The sequence below is a fragment of the Gossypium arboreum genome, chromosome 8, assembly GCF_025698485.1.
Source record: "Gossypium arboreum isolate Shixiya-1 chromosome 8, ASM2569848v2, whole genome shotgun sequence".
Lineage (NCBI taxonomy): Eukaryota > Viridiplantae > Streptophyta > Magnoliopsida > Malvales > Malvaceae > Gossypium > Gossypium arboreum.
The window spans coordinates 37,737,949-37,752,561 of record NC_069077.1 but is presented as its reverse complement, the minus strand read 5'-3'; the positions used below and the strand labels follow the sequence as shown (position 1 = coordinate 37,752,561).

The window sequence follows — 14,613 nt, the reverse complement described above, 5'->3', positions numbered from 1 at the left end:
CCTATTTCGTGGTTTCCATGAACCAACTAGAGTTTTGTCATACGTAGGTCCACCTATGATCATGTTTAGCCATTCCAAGGGCTGATCATTGCCCAACACTTCCATTCCAGTCCATAGTCACATCATGAAACCATATATACATACATAAACACAAATGGTCTAATGTCATACTCCACTTCTACGAGCCATTTTCGCATGGTCAGTACACATACATCACAAAACGTACTTGAAAAAAACAGCAAAGGGTAGTCCTATACATGCCATATCCAGAGTTCAACTAAAAGAGTACCAAAAGGGCTTTGATAGTGTGGATGACTTGACTTGATGATCCCGAATCCGATAGCTAACGAGCAAAATCTATAAAAGCAGAGAGCCAAAGCAACGGGGTAAGCATTTTAATGCTTAGTAAGTCTCAAGTAATGAAATCAGCTTTGACTAAAGTATTACATTCACATAGCTAAATGGATCACTTTAGTAATACACATTCTCATAATCATACTTACTTCACACTTCATCAACATGTACACACACGAGGTATCAACCTATCTAAGAGCCGAAAGTTCGTTAGTCGATTGAGCGAACACTATTTCAAACGAATCGACTTTTTCGATGTACATGTAAACATACCTCATCGTATGGGTTTTTCGAGCTTATTAATTGAATTTATTACAGCACCAAAACGCTCACCTTCAACTGAGCTTCTTCGAAATTTAACCGGATATAACCACAAGCACAATTGCCTTGGTCTTAACCGATTTGGTAACTTGCACAAATGCCTTGGTCTTAGCCGGATATAACAACTCATACGAATGCCTTGGTCTTAGCCGGATATAATCGATAGCATAAATGCCTTCAGGACTTAGCCGGATATAATCACTAGCATAAATGCCTTGGGACTTAGCCGGGTATCATTCAAATGCTCATGTACACATATATCAATAATCACGACACATCCATATTTCATTCTCGTTACTAAGGCTCAAACACAAAACATTTATCAAACCTTTCCAATTTCGGCTCAATAGCCACACACAAAGAGCATGATTTCAATTGACTTTATAACTTAGTCCCTACGCACATTCTATTGTCCGCCATAATATGACAAATCATTTCAATATAATTCAAGTAGGGTCATTACTCAAGACTTACCTCGGACGTGGTCGAACGATTTGACGGCTATTCGACTACTTTTTCCTTCCCTTTATCGGATTTAGCTCCCTTTGTTCTTGAGCTTAATTTACCAAATAAATTGATTTAATCATTTGAGCATCGAAGAGGAATTCAAGGTACTTAGCCCACATATTTTCATTAGACATTAAAGTCACATATGTACGGAAATCATGAATCAACTCAACACATTAGTTAGTACTCTCCTTAGTCAATTTTCTAAGCCAAGAATAGGCATCAATATGCTTGCCTCTAACCGAATGCATGCACACCAATTCCCCTCATGTGGCCGAATATGCATGTCCATGTTGAGGCCAATTATACACTTAATACCACACAAAAACAGCATACATTTTACTAACTAACGCATTCCATATTGTAACTCAATACGCATCAATCATTTATTTCATAACGAAACATCATCATATGCAAATATATACCTTGAGATGGTATATATGTCATACCAATACATCATGTGCAAACATGTATATCTATATATATATATATGCTAGAGCCGAATCTCAAAGTTGCTTATATCCAAATATAAACATATATCCAAAGCTCAAATCTTACCTACCATGCAATATGCATAAATCATACTTATGGATATACCATGGCGAATACACCACAACACCATACCGTTTCGATTTTGGTCACGGTTGAACAAGGAACTTAATGCCTCACTCGAAAGAAAAAAGTGCTAAAAAGAAGATTTAAGAGTCATCAATCCACCTTCACATCCATCATTACAAAGCTTCATTTTTAGCATGTAAATGACATCAACACCAAGCAAGAATGATGCATCCATGGCGAGTGTCATTTCCATCACCTAACAAGATTTCGACCATGGGCTAGGTAGAACTCAAGCTACCAACTAAAACATGCATGCATCTCATGGACAACATCAAACATACCTTAGTCTAACAAATCACCAAAGCCGATTGTTTCAAGCTCCTCCCCTTCCTTTCTTTCCTCTATTCGCCAAGGATGAACCAAAGGACACACTTGTTTCCTTTCTTCCTTAGAGTTTTCAGCCAAAAGAAGTGACAATTGATGAACACTTTTTTTTTTCTTCTTTCCCCTCAACTCACGGCAATGGGAGAAACAATCACCTTCTCTCTTTTTTTTTTTTCATTCCTTTATTACCCATACTTATTAATTTATTTTTTTCTCCCATGATGTACCAACATAACATGTCTAGGACATGTTTTGCCCATAATTCCTTGTCATGGCCGGCCACCACTTATAAAAAGAGGGGTATTTGACATGCAAGACCATTGTTTTGCATGCATGCTTTAATTAGTCATCACACATTTCCTATCCTACTTTCAAAGTTTACTACTAGGTCCTTTTAGTGAAATTCACATTTATAACCCTAAATCAAATCATCAAAATGTCACACACGAATTAACACATATTATAGGCATCAAAATGAATATTAAATTATTTTTATGCCTCGGTTTTGTGGTCCCGAAACCACATTCCGACTAGGGTCGTTTTAAGGCTGTCACACTACTGACTTGGCCACACGGCCAGCCACACGCCCATGTGCCAGCTCGTGTACCTCACACGGCTAGTAGACACGCCTTTGTGTCTAAGCCATGTCAAAACTGGAGGGTATACTGACTTTAATTCGTAGGGTACCTTAGGGGACACACGGCCATGTAACATGATCGTGTATCGCACACGGCTAAGACACATGCCCGTGTCTCTGCCCTGTGGACAAAAATAGGCCATTTGAATAGCCAATTTGCCACCCCAGTTTAGGTCAACCTACAAGCACCAAACCAAGCATATATGCAAAACATTTCAGTCAATATCTATACCAAACCATACATAATTGATGCTATAACATTACCAGTCATTTCAAATCTCAATTCATCAATCAATTCATACCAAAACTTAAACTAAAATCATACCTAAACATATGATCAATACATCATTCAATCAAATGCTTAAAACTTACCAAAACTTCTCAACATTGACCATTTCTTTTGGCCAACCAAAACATACCACCATTTCACATTAGCATCACATGTCATATACCATTATCAAACTATAAGTTCAAACACAAACTAGCCATATCACAGGGATAAATATATACAACACAAAACTTAATTCCACAACTTCTAGCCTATACATGCCATACTTTAATACATACATTTTTAAAGTACCAAAATAAGGTTCGATAGTGTGGTGACGATCCTCAAAGATCCCCGAGCTCACAATAGCTTCAATATCTAAAAAACAATGCAAACACACACAAAGTAAGCTTTCAAAAGCTTAGTAAGCCATATACAAATAAACTTATCAACATAAGCATATAAACATCAAGAATACATTTACTTTGAAGCCAAATACCAACACAAACCTCATATTCATATACTTGAATCATAGCTCATCATTTGCATATATACTTGCCTTTCATTTTCAAATATAGTACACAATTCGAACATACCTGAATCAGTTATATATTTTCACTTATTCATTCATTTTCTCGGAATGCCCATTGAACCGTTCGGAAACATAAGGATACGTGGATAGCTCGGAAGCATATACAATGCCAACGTCTAAGAGTGGTCTTACATGTAATCAAACATCGATTTTACTTTCCAAGACAGGGTCTTACACAAAATCAGATATGATGCCAATGTCCCAGACATGGTCTTACACAAAAAATAGAAGTCAATTCCAACGTCCCAAACGTGGTCTTACACGATAACACATATCGAAAATTCTATGTCATGACATATGTTTCCTAACTATTCCTATGGTTGGTACGGGGCTTTTCGGACATCAGAACTTTGTCGATACTTTCTCGAACAGCACATATTTAGCTCAAACATCCATACCTCACAATTCAATATCATATGAATAATAAGAATTCAATTCAAACACGTTTAATGTATATTGACTTACCTCGTACGGATTCAGATGAATGAAATCGGTTACTCGACAACTTTCGAATTTCCTCGATCTAACTCTATTTTCTTTAATTCTTGATCTATATAAATTCAAATTTAACTTATTCAATCATAAATTCATTCAAAACAATCCATAGATACATATTTAGGGCAATTTGCAAACTAGCCCTCTCATTTTCACATTTTGACACTTTAGTCCCTAATTTACAAAATCACAAAATACACATAATTTGCATATACTTATGCTTGGCCCAAATATTCATAGCTCTTATTCAAGTCCACACATTTCATTTATTTCACATTTTAGTCCCTGAATTTACAAATTTCACAATTTAACCCATTTTACTCAAAATCATGAAAAATCCAAAGACAAAACATATAAGCCCAACATCAAACTTTCATATTTCATCATATAACAACATAAAGCTCATGAATTTATCCATGGCACATTTAAAATTCATTATCAAAATTAGAATTTGAGGCATGGGCTTAGTAAAACACAAAGCAACGATCACAAAAACATAGAAATTATTAAAAACGAATCAAAACACATACCTTAAGCAAAGAAAATCAATGGCCGAACCCTAATGTTCTTTTTCTTTTTCTTTTTCTTGTATTTTCGACACAAATGGATGTTAATGGCCATTTTCATGCTTTTGTTTTATTTTAATTAACAATAATAAACATTTTACTTTATTAACCTTAGTATAAACATAAAATAAACATATATTGGATGGTCATTAATGTCCATTCAAAATTCCAAAGGACAAATTACTACATAAAGACCCCACAATTAATGATCCAAATCAAATAGGAACTTTTAAAAAACAGCAGACAACTTTTACATTTTACGCGATTAGGTCCTTTTATCAAATTAAGCACATAAATGATTAAATTTTCATACAATACTTTCACACATGCTAATTCACATATCATAAGCACAGAAAATAATATTTAAATATTTTTCTAACTCAGATTTGTAGTCCCGAAACCACTATTCCGACTAGGGTCTAAACCAAACTGTTACACTTACCACTTTATTTACCTATCAAATTCACACCAAAAATCCCAAACTGGCCATTTCATATTTAGCACCATTAGCCATATATGTCCACTACATTCCAAATACCAAAGTGACCATATTCAACCATGTCAAAGAACATTCCATTACACACATTTTAAATGCCATTTCAACTTCCATCATTTAAGCATCATAAAGACTATAAAATCAACCATCATAAGGTCACATATATATACAAACATAACAACCATTTCAATTACTCAAAATACTATAATTACAAGCCAAAACATAATGGTTATAACATCAATCAAAACACCTATACATGTGCATATTTAACCAATTATCACTTAACTTGTTTTCATGCCAAAACATAACATAATTGATACATAACAACCATACCAATTTTAGTCATTTCAAAACGACCATATTAACCACAGCCAACAAGCAATCAATAATACCTTAAATACCTCAAATCCAATGCAACATTTCATGCCATAATCATAAACTAAAATGACACATATATATTCCAAACTTATCAATTAAACATTAAACATAGTCTACCTATACAGGCCATTATAACCTTTACCAATACATCAAAATCTATCGATATAATCAATGGATAGTATGATGGATCTCCAACTAGCTTCTAACCCGATCGAGCTTCCGATAATCTGAAAAGTAAATGAAAAACAACTACGTAAGCAATGAATGCTTAATAAGCTCATATAAAATTTAGTCATATCAATCCATTTAAAATATGAAATTTATACATATCAAGAGTAATCCGATACCAATACCGCAAGATTCATGAAACCATATTTAATAACTCACAAAGTGAATAAATCCACAACATTACATATACATATCATCCCTAGCATAGTAGGATTTTATAAAACTTAAACCCTTTCAAAGTTTCTTATATTCATTTGCATTTCATTACTTTCCATTGCATTTACTTTCTTTAGCTTAAATAACAACATCAATTCAACTCATCATTTCCTTTTTCATCAATTTACACTTCAAGTATGAACTTACTATTTCCTTACCTTTCCACACCTATTTCATATGCATAATACACAAAACATAAGCATATCATCAACCATAGCCACAAGCTAGTGCATTTAAACATAGCTCTTTTGGAATTAGCCACATGATAAACCATTTCATAAGAGATTACATAATTTAAACCTTACCATTCTTTCATGAACACAAGCATATTTCCATTTGCACACTTACAATTTCAATGCATAACTTATAAGTAAGCATAATACAATCCAACCAATAGCTTGACAAATGCTTAAGCATCAACAACAACACATGTTAGCATACTTGAACATGTTTCACATGAATTCAATATGGATAACCATTATACTTGAATATGATTAAATTAGATATAACATTCTTCATAACATAACATTCTTACCATGTATCTCATCATTTCATTATATTTCATGAATACATGTATTTGCTCATATTGAACATTTATCGTTTCCTTTCCAATTCATGCCCGTTGAACCGAATAGAATATCATTGGATACTCAGGATAGCTCACACAAAGTGTGCTAACTCATATAACCGTAATCCGTGAATTCATGTACATATAAGCTCACACGAGTTGTGAATAAGTGTGCTCACATGAGCTGTGAAAATGGGCCTACTAATATGAACTGTGGGTCAGAATGTAGTTACATGATGCTGCTCACATGAGCTATGGAGTATCCGCAACACATGTCAGATCTCAGCCATCGGTAAGACATTCAAGACCAGCACCTGAATCATGTAAACCGTAATAACATGTCATTTGTATCCTACGAATTTCTAAGGTTTAAATGGGACTCGACAGTCGTCGTACATCGTTGAATTTCTATCGTTTCATGACACAATAAATTGCATAATAACATCTATATATTAATTCATGTACAATAGAATAGAATATTAAACAGTCAATTTAACTCACATTTAAGTGTTTATAGTTCATACAAACTTACCAGGCTAAATTGAAGAAATGTCAAAGTATAGGGGCATTTTTGTAATTTTCCATTCTCCTCGATTTTCATCAAATCTTGATATGCATCCTATGAAGCTTGGCTGAATCTATCAATGGCTTTCTTCTTTCTTAATTTCGGCAAAACAATAAAAGGAAAAATATGATATTTATAACTTTATTTTCTAACTTTTTAATTTGTTTTCAGCCCACTCATATATAATTTGGTATATTTACCATATTAGTCCATATACTTTCATTCATTAAGCCATTTAATCACTCAAATAAAATAGCGATAAAAATTTTCATCTTTTACGATTTGGTCCTTTTTAATTAATTAACTATCAAAACGTTAAAAGTTTTCAACAGAACTTTAATACCACCTTAATGACACTCTGTAAATATTTATAAAAATACTTATGGCTTGGTTTATAGAAACAAGATCCTAATGGTCACTAAACTAACTATAAATACAACAAAGGCAAGCACACATATCGAACAATACTATGGTTGTGGTGAGTAGGGAATATCGTATCCACGAGGACTAAAAGTACTAGTAATTACTGTTTTTCTATTATTTAGCTGAAAAATTGGAGTGATTGTTTGTAAGCTAAAATTACTAAACTAATCTAACTTAAGAACGTAACAAAGAATGAATAGGAAAATAATCGAAGATAACCAATGAGATAGACAATAGCTAGGAAGCAATCCACCTATACTTCACCTATTATTATGAACTGAATTAAACGATTTTTTCACTTGTGTCTTGATCAGTAGAAATCCCTAAATTATATTAATATCTCTTTCCAGAACAACTGACTCTAGGTTGATTAATTGAAATCTCTTTCTAATTAAAACCCCTATTGTCACATTAACTCGATCTATGGTTTCCCCTATTAGATTTGACTCTACTCCTGTAGATTTATGTCGTCCTATTTCTAGGATTACATGCAAATCCACTCAATTATGCTAGATCTACTCTTAAACATGAATTAGTATCACAAAAATATTAAAATAAAAAATTAGCATACATAATTGAGAATAAGAATCAAGTTTTATCATGTAAATCAGAAATCAAATAATAAGATTCATCATAGGTTTCATCCTCCCTAGGTATCTAGGAATTTAGTTCATTATCCTAAATAGAAACATCTCAAAGTTAGGATAACCACAAGACATAAAGACACTCAATAAAACTTCGAAAGAAATTAAATGGAGATCTTCGATCTTGAGGGAGATTCGCTTCCAAGTTGATTCTAATGGCGTTCTTCAAGTGTTTTCTTCAATCTTCTCTGATTGCTCTCTTGGGTCTTCTTCTAATTGGTATTTATAGACTTTGGAATGATCAGAAAGCCTAAAAATTAGGTTTTTCCACCTATTTGGTAAGCAAAGTATGAAATCGAAACAGGCTGGCACATGGCCATGTGGCTACCCCGTATGGCTCACACAGTCATGTGGCTAGCCCGTGTGGAAATGCCCAGGCCATGTGGATCTTGAAAACAACTCTATTTGTCTGATTTTGGCTCGTTTGTCACTCCTTTCTCCCCTAAATGCCCTTCTAAGTATAGAAACATGAATTTAAAAGATTAGGAGCTTCAAGTTCACTAATTTTCATAATTAATCATCCAAAAACGCATTAAGAATGGTATTAAAATATGTTACTTTTATAGTTTATCAAAATCCCCTGACTTAAGTGTTTGCTTGTCCTCAAGTAAAATCCTCAACCCACATTAAAATTAATTTTTCTCAACTTGTAACTCCCATCAATAATGTCTCAAAATAATTCACAAATAATCACACATTGACAATTCAACCAAAAGTGCACTAAAATCTCAAACAATCCAAGGTAACATTTTTAAATACAAAAACATAGGTGTCTCCCCTTATTTAAGTAGTTACCTTTAATTCAAAATCTACAAGAATCGACATCCTCACTAAAGATTCACTCTAATCACTCAAAGTGTTTAAGGTTAAAGAATAAGCATTAAATAGTCGAATAGGAAATGTCATTACGATAGGCTTGCATGAAAATCAAATCTTTACCACTATAAAATGAGATGATGCACAAATCAAAAGGTCTTTAAGAGTTTGTAACGAGGCTAAGGTTAAGGGTGTGGAGAAAGACCACAAAATTTTGTTATAATTGAGATTGAATTGATAAATTACCAAACTAGAAAAAATACACAAGTGCTGAATTAAAAACAATTACATCAATTAAGAATTATCCAAGAATAAAAAAACGAGCTTCTTCTCAAAATATGAATTTAACTGTTTAAGCGCAATCAACATATAACTAAATAATAATTAATAAATATATATTTATTATTATTATTTTTTTGATATTTTTTTATCAAGAACAATAAAAAATAATTCAGCAAATCAAATAAAAGAGCATAGTTAAGCAACTAACCAAATCAAATATCGATAGAAAGGGAGTCAATAAAACGAGAAAATGTTTCAACGAAAAGATGAGTTATGGGTTAACATTAATGGGTAAATCAAGAAACGGTGTGTTAGGCTCAACGCGATTTACTAAGGATTAATTATGTAGGTAGGCTTTTTATGGGATAAGTGGGTTAAAACTTAAGTACTTTTATCATCTTAGTATATCAAATCAAAAGGTGCGATCTCGACATGTATAATCGAAGCAAGTTTTAGAATAAAAAATCAAATTGACACACTCATAACCAATAAAATGAGAAATAAAAATGCATGCTCTAAAGGCTCAAAATCTTACAAAAAATAATGGTTTTTGATGTCAAACTTGCAAATCTCAAACTTCAAGATAATATTTCAATTTAGGGAAAAACCTAAAAAATTTTAATTTATGAAAAATAACTTATCATGCTTGATTCTCTCATGTCTTAAGTTTAAATCAATCAATACACAATTATCGACAAATTAATCTAAAGTACATCAACAAAAATTCTAAATCGATAAAAAATTATTCTAATGGTAGTATGAGAAAATTACTTGAATACAATGCATAATTTAAGGATTTTCTAATAATTATATAAATAACCTTCCCACACTTAAGATGTACATTGTTCTCAATGTACAAATAAATATAATCACAGTATAAGCAGAATATCATAAGAGAATGAGAGAATTGAAACTGCCCTAAATAGTGGATGAAATTGCCAGAATGGTGAAAAGCAGAATTGTGTACAAATCTAGATGTAATGCATGATTCCAAGCAAACTAATAAAAAAATAAACACAAATAGTGAAGAAGATTAAAAGGCTACTAACTCGATTAGAAGCAACCATAAAAATAAGAATATAGTTCAAAAGATAAGAAACGAATTAAGTCTAAGAAAATAACAATAAAAAGAACTAAAAACAAACATGAACATAAAATAAAAATAAAACTAAAAAGAAAACAAATAAACTCAATGGTCCTCTTCATCAGAGGTGTCAATGTTGTGAGTCATCAGTGCTGATGAGGAGATATAAAGATGCTGACAGATCTGCTGCATGTCATGTCAATACTATCGAACCTCTGAAAGCAGTGCTACTCAAAGCGAGTGAATCACTCAGAGAGGTCCCCTAAGGTAGTAGTAGAAGAAACAGGACAGTGACTTGAAGGTGGAGGATAAGGTGGGTCCTCATGATGGAAAGGAACATCATCAGTGAAGTCCTCGAGTTCATTCTAAGGGTCAGAATAAAATAATCGATACTGAGGAGGATCCACTTAATGAATTCGCTCGATCATCCTCATATGGGTCATGCTCGATATTCCCTATAGGGACATCTGGGCGGCGAGTGTAAGTGTAGAAGACTACTCCTGTGTGTCGAAGAGACCGAAATGTCGAGTGAGTCGAGTCATATAAGGGCCTAAATAGATAGGACCCTTCCTGTTACAGTCTGTCTGATGGCGGAAGGCGAGGGCAATGGAGTAGGCTAAATAAAAAAATATGCCATGTGGCCATGCTTCATAAAAAAAAAATATGCATCGATCGTACTGACGACTCTGGTGCTCTCCTTCCTACCGGTCAATGTGTGAGCTAAAAGGGCATGAATATGCCATAAAGCCAAAGGGAGAGAAGTCGCCTTTGAGCTACTCATGTCATTGGGTGTTGTACTTGATGTAAGGTCTATCCAACAAAGAGATGGCGAGTAGTGGATGTGTCAATGTAAGTGGAGGAAGTTCAGTGTATAGTCCCAAAGTAGCACTGAACTCAAGGACACTCATATAGCGTGCCAGGCCATCGAGTCTAAAAGTGATGGTGCCTGGCTCATTATGGTTTGTCATCACATGATGTAGAGTAAATGTAGAGTATAACTCTAAGGTCAGCTCCATGTATGTGTGCTCGATGATGGAAAAGAACTGGTCCCACGGGGCTATAGAAATGAAGGTCGTGTTGCACAGTCGTGTATGATCTTCTTCACTTCTCCCATGCTCGTATGAGATCCCACACATCCGTATGGCTTGACCGTGTATCTCACACAGTCGTGGTTACTGCCCGTGTAACTCTTTGACTTAAAATAAAATAGAAAAAAATTAGCTTCAGGGTTTACACGGCTTAGGACACGCCCGTGTGTCCAGGCCATATGGACTATTTTAAGCCATGTAACAGTTGAATTTTTGAAAAATTAAGTCTCAGGATCCACACGGCCAAGGACACGCTCATGTGTCTAGACTGTGTGGGTCAAAAACAAATTTGTTTGTTTTTAAAAATTAATTAGTTTTAAAAATAACATGAAATAAAATTAAGATAATTAGAAGTGTTAAAACTTGGGTTTCCTCCCGAGAAGCGCTTATTTAAAGTTTAAGCTCGACTTACCTTATGTATGCGTGGTCACAGTGGTTTACGGAGCCGGAGCTCCTGTTTCTTGCTATCAATTATTCTACCAAGATAAGGTTTAAGTCGACTATTATTTAACTTAAATATGTCAAATTCAGAATGAGTTACCTCGACTGTACCATATGGGAAGACGTTCAGTACTATAAAAAGGTTTGATCCTTTGTATCAAGCTCTGAAGTGGTAATTTGTGGATCCGTTTTGTCCAGAAGTACCTTTTTTTCTAACCTTAAATTGGCTTGCTTCATCCACATGTTCATCATGGCATCGCATTGACTCTTCATCTTGGTTTTTCTATTTCTCCTTGACATGTGTCCGCCATTCATCCAGTTCATCGATTTGTAACATTTGTTCTTCATGAGTCGTTGTATTTCTGTCGCATTGACTGAGACGTGGCTCTGTTATGTTTTTCCAAGGGGTTTCCTACAAAGAAGATTGAGCCACATGGTTACTCATAAGAAGGTTGAGCCACATGGTTACTTATATTAACTGAACATGTAAAATCATCTCGATCATTAGATGTCTTAACAGAATCACGAGCTTAGAAAGTAATCATCACATATACGAAGTACTAATTCACCTATACCAACATCAATTATAGTTCTAGCAATTGCTAAAAAGGGTCGACCTAAAATTAAATGTACTTCATTACCCTCATCCACATCTAAAACAACAAAATCAACTAGGAATATGAATTTATCAATTTTTACGAGAACATATTAATAATACCCCTAGGAAATCTAATGGCTCTATCTGCTAATTGAATACTCATCCTAGTTTGTTTGAGTTTCCCAATACCTAATTGCTTAAACATTTTATAGGGCATGACATTAATACTAGCCCCTAAATTAGCTAAATCATTGTTAATAGTTAAACTACAATTGCTAAAAAGGGTCGACCTAAAATTAAATGTACTTCATTACCCTCATCTATGTCTAAAACAACAAAATCAACTAGGAATATGAATTTATCAATTTTTACGAGAACATATTCAATAATACCCCTAGGAAATCTAATGGCTCTATCTGCTAATTGAATACTCATCCTAGTTTGTTTGAGTTTCCCAATACCTAATTGCTTAAACATTTTATAGGGCATGACATTAATACTAGCCCCTAAATCAGCTAAATCATTGTTAATAGTCAAACTACCAATTAAATAAGGAATAGTAAAACTCTCTGGATCTTTCAATTTTTTGGGTAGTTTATTTTGCAATATGGTCGTGCAAACTGCATTTAGCTCTACAGTTGACAAATCATGTAACTTTCTTTTGTTTACCAAAAGCTCATTTAAAAATTTAACGGAATTGAGAATCTGCGAAAGAGTTTCAACTAACGATAAGATAATATGTAATTTTTTCAGAAGTTTAAGAAATTTACCAAATTACTCATTCATGTGGTCTCTCTTCGTCTCGTTAGGATATGACACTCAAGGTTACTATTTTGCAGCAACCGGCTTTTGCTCATTCTGGCTTACCTCAACCTTATCGTTACTTACCACACTTTCTTGTCTCGGTTCTAATTCAAATTTAACTAACCCTTCTTCATCTCGAACAGTAATTGCATGATGTTGCTCCTTTGGGTTAGTTTTGGTATTGCTAGGCAAACTACCTTATAGTCATTCTGATATTAACTTAGCAAGTTGGCTGATTTGGTTCTCGAGTCCTTGAATCAATGCTTGTTGATTTTTAAGTGCTACTTCATTGTTTTGAAAGTGGGTTTCTGACACCGAGATAAACTTTGTTAACATCTCCTCAAGATTCGGCTTCTTCTCTTGCTAGTAAGGTTGTTGTTAGAAGCCTGGAGGGGCCTATGCTCTTTGATTTCCTTGACCACTCCAAGAGAAATTGGGATGGTTCCTCCAACTTGCATTATAGTTATTACTATAAGGGTTATTTTGAGGCCTATAATTATTACCCATATAATTAATTTGTTCATTCTTTATGCTAAGACCGTAGGGTAAACATTCTAGATTGTTCATTCCTCCTCCATTCGTATCACATTGCATCACCGGATGTACCTATGTAGAAACATATAAACCAAAAATTTTCTTATTTAAATGTTCTATCTAATTCAATAACATGGTGACTGCATCTAAATTAAAGACATTGGCTGTTTTCGTCGGTTCGTCCTCATGAGTTGTCACTGATAATTATTTAGTGTCATTCTATCTATGAATTCATAAGCCGATTCGGGTGTTTTATTATTAAGTGTACCACCGGCTGCTGCATTGATCAATCGCCTAATTGAGGGATTCAAACCATTGTAAAAGGTTTGAACTTGTCCCCATAGGGGTAACCCATGGTGAGGGCACCATTTCAATAAGTCCTTATACCTCTCCCATGCATCATATAGGGTCTCTAAATCAATCTGAACGAAGGAAGAGATATCATTCCTCAACTTAGTTGTCTTAGCTGGTAGAAAGTACTTTAGTAGGAATTCCTCATTCATTTGATCTCATGTAATGATGGAACCTCGTGGTAAAGAATTCAAACACCATTCAGCTTTGTTCCTCAACAAGACAATGAATAACCGTAGGCGAATGGTGTTGTCAAAAATGCCATTTATCTTGAAAGTATCACAGACTTCTAGAAAATTAGCCAAATGAATATTTGGATCTTTGTCTTACAAGCCATCGAACTGAGCAAATTATTGTATCATCTAAATAGTGTTCGGCTTCAGTTCAAAATTATTTACAGTAATATTGAGTCTCA

General features: G+C 34.0%; 1 non-coding gene across 1 annotated transcript; it reads left to right on the top strand.

Moving 5' to 3' along the window:
- The first annotated feature begins 14,195 nt into the window (after nt 1–14,195).
- On the top strand, nt 14,196–14,302 carry LOC128279850 (small nucleolar RNA R71). The gene has a single exon (XR_008270043.1). It is a non-coding gene; the product is annotated as a small nucleolar RNA R71 (small nucleolar RNA).
- Nucleotides 14,303–14,613: the final 311 nt, after the last annotated feature.